The following is a 6,018-nucleotide window of genomic DNA, read 5'->3' as shown; positions in this document are numbered from 1 at the left end:
AATAGGCCTAGGCTAGATATTCATGTTGAAAAGGCGATCTTCACACAAGCGCTGGTCTTGATGTAATGTTAGATGAGAGAGGCACGTTTTTGCCCACTGATATAGTCTAAATACCTTTAAGAAAGTGTCATACCATGCTCGATTAATCTACAGCCGTTCTAGAAGATTTCACATTAGACTTGATCTCAAACGCATCAACATATAGTAACTTCCACACCACTGCTTCTGTTAGATAGTGATACATTCCTGACACCTTATAATCGTTAAAATACAATGTTATGAACTTCCACTGAAACTTAACAGAAACAATGTAATACAAATAAATCATTGTTGCACAATAAATTACACTGATACATAACAACACACGCTACCGACCATCAGCTCGAAACTGACAATACCTGCTCTCATCAGAAAGGATTCGTACCCAGTCTTGAATCTGCCAACGTTGAACCCGCCTGGCCCAAATCAACCTGTTATGAGTGAGTGAGTGAGTGAGTATGGTTTTACGCCGCTTTTCGCAATATTCCAGCAATATCACTGCGGGGGATACCAGAAATGGGCTTCACACATTGTACCCATGTCGGGAATCGAACCCGGGTCTTCGGCGTGACGAGCGAACGCTTTAACCACTAGGCTACCCGACCGTTCCTATTATGAACGTGATGTAGCGTCAACGTCATTCTACGGCGGAATGTTCCCATAATGGCCGTGACACTGTCTGTCGACTGACACGATATCCCTGTGTTGTCGATGCCGTTGCTGTCGCGGGGATGAAGCGGTTTCGGAGATGACGTTCACGCATGTGTGACGCGGTGTTTCTCCTTGGCCTGTCTGTTGTCTTGACCCTCGTCGCATCAACAAGGCTACACGGGTGCAACTGAACGCTGCATGGCTCCCTCCTCTGCCATACCAACGGCTCTCCCTCTCTGGATTGAACCCGTTAAGGGGCGGTCGGGTAGCCTAGTGGTTAAAGCGTTCGCTCGTCACGCTGAAGACTCGGGTTCGATTCCCGACATGGGTACAATGTGTAAAGCCCATTTCTGGTGTCCCCCGCCGTGATAATGCTGGAATATTGCTAAAAGCGGCGTAAAACCATATTCACTCACTCAATCACTCAATCTGGATTGGACCCGTTATGTTTTAGGCTTTTTAAAAAATATAAGGCCTAATTACATTTTTCAAGTCATTTCTGGGTCAAATTTGTTTTCGATAATGTTCGGTTTCGAGACCAGCGCCGACTGTAGCCATGTTTAGATGTGGTTCCCTCCCCTCTGCAGTAGAACACGGCCGTTATAGTAGACCACCAACTCTTTTAAATGAGACCCGTGAAGATCACTGTTAGAATAGGTCTTCAGCAAACCGATTTTGCCGTAGAAGGCGACTATGTCCCTATTTACAGAACGCCGTCATATAGCTGGAATATTGCTGAGTGCGGCGTTAAACAACAAACAAACAAACTCTGGATTGCTGTTAAACCTTTGATTACTGTGGTGTCAGCAGCTTCTTACACGAGTTTTGCACGTGCATTTCGTTCTACGAGCAGACGACCTTTTCGCAAAATGCACGTTTTTCAGTCAACTTTAAACTTCCTCACACTTTCATCGAATACAATTGGTTGTGTTTGTGCCACGTATTTCTCCACGATTTTCTTTTATGTTTTACTTTATGAAGTAATTACACAAAACACGAAAAACTTCGACAGGAGAGATTTTCGAAATTGTTTACGAACCTTTTAGTGATCATTGAAGGATGATAATGACGCGTCAGATATAATTAGATACTACGGTATATTTATAGTTACGACTACCGTCGTCGAGATGAACGCACCGGTAACAGACATTTTTTTGGAAGGTTTCCGGAAGGTATCCGGAAGGTTTCCGTACAATGGAAGCCTACACCTTTTAGCTGTGGCTTTGATGTGCCCGTGTATCCGTCGTCGAGAAGAACGCCCCGCTCTCTGCTGTACCCGGGAGACTGTGCCATCTGGAGATGTCAAGGTAATGATTAGGGCCGGGAACTTGTGTTGGAGGCTAATCTCACAGCACAGTGACTGAGTATGGTTTTACGCCGCGTTTAGCAATATTCCAGCAATATCACGGCGGGGGACACCAGAAATGGGCTTCACGCATTGTACCCATGTCGGGAATCGAACCCAGGTCTTCGGCGTGACGAGCGAACGCTTTAACCACTAGGCTACCCAACCGCCCCCTCACAGCACAACGTTACATTGACGAGGTAACACGACAACGCAAGACCACATACAGCACGTATCGTCCACCACTCTCTGCAGGTCAATAACATTAACGGTTTGCCTCGCCCCGCTTGCTCTCCGGACACGTTGCCAGTTGAACACCCCTGGGACCAGCTTGATTGTAAGATTAGAACCCAACCTAACCCGCCTTTAAACAGACGTGACAGAAATGATGTCCGAAGCCATTCCCTATTTTGACTTGTTTCATATGTTTCCATGTTTTTTTCAGGTGAACAGTTGACTTGCCTTTGCGTGTGTTTATGACGGGTACCACCGGTGGGCAGGATATGCTCTCCTTTTCGCGAACATCTGGTATCATCACTATCTGATAGTGATTCATAAACACATGCTCATGATATGCTCGGATCGTACAGTCGACTCTGCTTTATGCACAGATTTCTATTGGATATGGAAAGGGTTTGTCTCTTTAATTATACTGGCACTCAGTGAAGAATGGCACCGAATAAAGTATTCCGACCTCCAACGAGCTCTGCGGGTGTGTCGAATAGCAAATGGGGGAATGCGGTCATCTCAGTTCCATCCATCAGAGAGGCCTTTATCTCGACCATATGTTTTCGCTGCCAGTACGTTATAACTGTGTATCATTGCTGTCTATTGGACATGTTATGATTGCAAACACTACATTTAGAATATCATCTTGGGTTGTTTTTCTCAAGCCTGATATGAGGTGAGGCATTGTTTTCTTTTGGTCGTTAGTGTAGCTTTATGCCGGATGATGACACACGGAGAAATATGATCATAAAAATTATGAAGATTACAAAGAACGATTCTCGAAATGGCACGACACATGTACAGTGAGTGAGTGAGTGAGTGAGTGAGTCCGAAGAAAATAAGGCCCGACACATGAACAGAGAAAGGAAGGCCTGACACATGAACAGAGAAAAGAAGGTCCGACACATGAACAGAGAAAAGAAGGCCTAACACATGAACAGAGAAAAGAAGGCCTAACACATGAACAGAGAAAAGAAGGCCTAACACATGAACAGAGAAAAGAAGGCCTAACACATGAACAGAGAAAAGAAGGCCTAACACATGAACAGAGAAAAGAAGGCCTAACACATGAACAGAGAAAAGAAGGTCCGACACATGAACAGAGAAAAGAAGGCCTAACACATGAACAGAGAAAAGAAGGCATAACACATGAACAGAGAAAAAAAGGCCCGACACATGAACAAAGAAAAGAAGGCCCGACACATGAACAAAGAAAAGAAGGCCCGACACATGAACAGAGAAAAGAAGACCTGACACATGAACAGAGAAAAGAAGGCCTAACACATGAACAGAGAAAAGAAGGTCCGACACATGAACAAAGAAAAGAAGGCCTGACACATGAACAGAGAAAGAAGGCCTGACACATGAACATAGAAAAGAAGGCCTAACACATGAACAGAGAAAAGAAGGTCCGACACATGAACAGAGAAAAGAAGGTCCGACACATCAACAGAGAAAAGAAGGTCCGACACATCAACAGAGAAAAGAAGGTCCGACACAAAAACAGTGAAAAGGAGGCCCGACACATTAACAGAGAAAAGAAGGCCCGACACATGTACAGCGAAAATATTGTTTGTAAGCTTAAGTCACGTAACTATAATGCAATTACGAACAATAATCATCGTATTTCGGATAGTTGAAGGTCAAGGCTGTGGAAGTGCACGCGTTGTGGGTGGTAATGGCGGCAACATATTTACGCCTGACCATTTATATATATTGAAGTGTTTATGTATCAGCTGATGAATAAATAACCAGATTGACCATTTCTTCAATATGCCGTGCCCCAACATTTGTATTCGGACAATGGCATGAAGGTTGATAAAGGTCGCGACCACACTGCAGACCGGAGTTATTGACGACTAATTACTCTTGTGTGGTGTGAGAGGAAGGCGGCGGTCTCGCTATGGCGGATCGATGATATGGTGATATGTCGTACTTCCTTCACACGGGACTTTGATAAGGCCAACATACATCTTCTCACATCGGCCAATAATGGCTAATACGACACATCAATCATAACCTTTATGGAGGAGGGGGAACGTGACCACTAGAAGTATGGACAATTAGCAGGGACATAGTGTATGCCGAGTTCAACTGGTCGTATTCATTTATCACGACATGAGGCCAATACAAACTAATTGTTAGTTTTTATCTAAACAAACTATTCAAGACATCGGTGTCCATTCCCTGTCGACATTTGTGATTCTCATGAAGCATTGGTTTCGTTGGACAATGTACAGTGTTACGCGTCGATTCACAAATTGATACAATAAGTTAACCCAGAAATCTGTACGCAAAAGAACCAAGTGTGAAACCAAGAAAACATAGCAACAAATGTTATTCTGTCAACAAATGTATGACAAAATTCACTAAATTTACAAATCACTACAAATGTCTGCACAGTAACAGAGTGGTAGTGATATTCAGTGACAATATCACATATAATGGCAGTGGGTAGTATCAAATGCACAAAAGTCAGTACTGTAGTGACAGCAAAAGTCAGTACTGTAGTGATAGCAAAAGGCAGTACTGTAGTGATAGCAAAAGTCAGTACTGTAGTGATAGCAAAAGGCAGTACTGTAGTGATAGCAAAAGGCAGTACTGTAGTGATAGCAAAAGTCAGTACTGTAGTGATAGCAAAAGGCAGTACTGTAGTGATAGCAAAAGGCAGTACTGTAGTGATAGCAAAAGTCAGTACTGTAGTGATAGCAAAAGTCAGTACTGTAGTGATAGAAAAAGTCAGTACTGTAGTGATAGCAAAAGTCAGTACTGTAGTGATAGCAAAAGGCAGTACTGTAGTGATAGCAAAAGTCAGTACTGTAGTGATAGCAAAAGTCAGTACTGTAGTGATAGCAAAAGTCAGTACTGTAGTGATAGCAAAAGTCAGTACTGTAGTGATAGCAAAAGGCAGTACTGTAGTGATAGCAAAAGGCAGTACTGTAGTGATAGCAAAAGTCAGTACTGTAGTGATAGCAAAAGTCAGTACTGTAGTGATAGCAAAAGGCAGTACTGTAGTGATAGCAAAAGGCAGTACTGTAGTGATAGCAAAAGGCAGTACTGTAGTGATAGCAAAAGGCAGTACTGTAGTGATAGCAAAAGTCAGTACTGTAGTGATAGCAAAAGTCAGTACTGTAGTGATAGCAAAAGGCAGTACTGTAGTGATAGCAAAAGTCAGTACTGTAGTGATAGCAAAAGGCAGTACTGTAGTGATAGCAAAAGGCAGTACTGTAGTGATAGCAAAAGTCAGTACTGTAGTGATAGCAAAAGTCAGTACTGTAGTGATAGCAAAAGGCAGTACTGTAGTGATAGCAAAAGTCAGTACTGTAGTGATAGCAAAAGGCAGTACTGTAGTGATAGCAAAAGGCAGTACTGTAGTGATAGCAAAAGTCAGTACTGTAGTGATAGCAAAAGTCAGTACTGTAGTGATAGCAAAAGGCAGTACTGTAGTGATAGCAAAAGTCAGTACTGTAGTGATAGCAAAAGTCAGTACTGTAGTGATAGCAAAAGTCAGTACTGTAGTGATAGCAAAAGTCAGTACTGTAGTGATAGCAAAAGGCAGTACTGTAGTGATAGCAAAAGTCAGTACTGTAGTGATAGCAAAAGTCAGTACTGTAGTGATAGCAAAAGGCAGTACTGTAGTGATAGCAAAAGGCAGTACTGTAGTGATAGCAAAAGTCAGTACTGTAGTGATAGCAAAAGGCAGTACTGTAGTGATAGCAAAAGGCAGTACTGTAGTGATAGCAAAAGGCAGTACT

Source organism: Haliotis rufescens, unplaced genomic scaffold, assembly GCF_023055435.1.
Source record: "Haliotis rufescens isolate VD_foot unplaced genomic scaffold, xgHalRufe1.0.p SCAF_5, whole genome shotgun sequence".
NCBI classification, from domain to species: domain Eukaryota; kingdom Metazoa; phylum Mollusca; class Gastropoda; order Lepetellida; family Haliotidae; genus Haliotis; species Haliotis rufescens.
Note: the sequence above shows the minus strand (reverse complement) of the source record.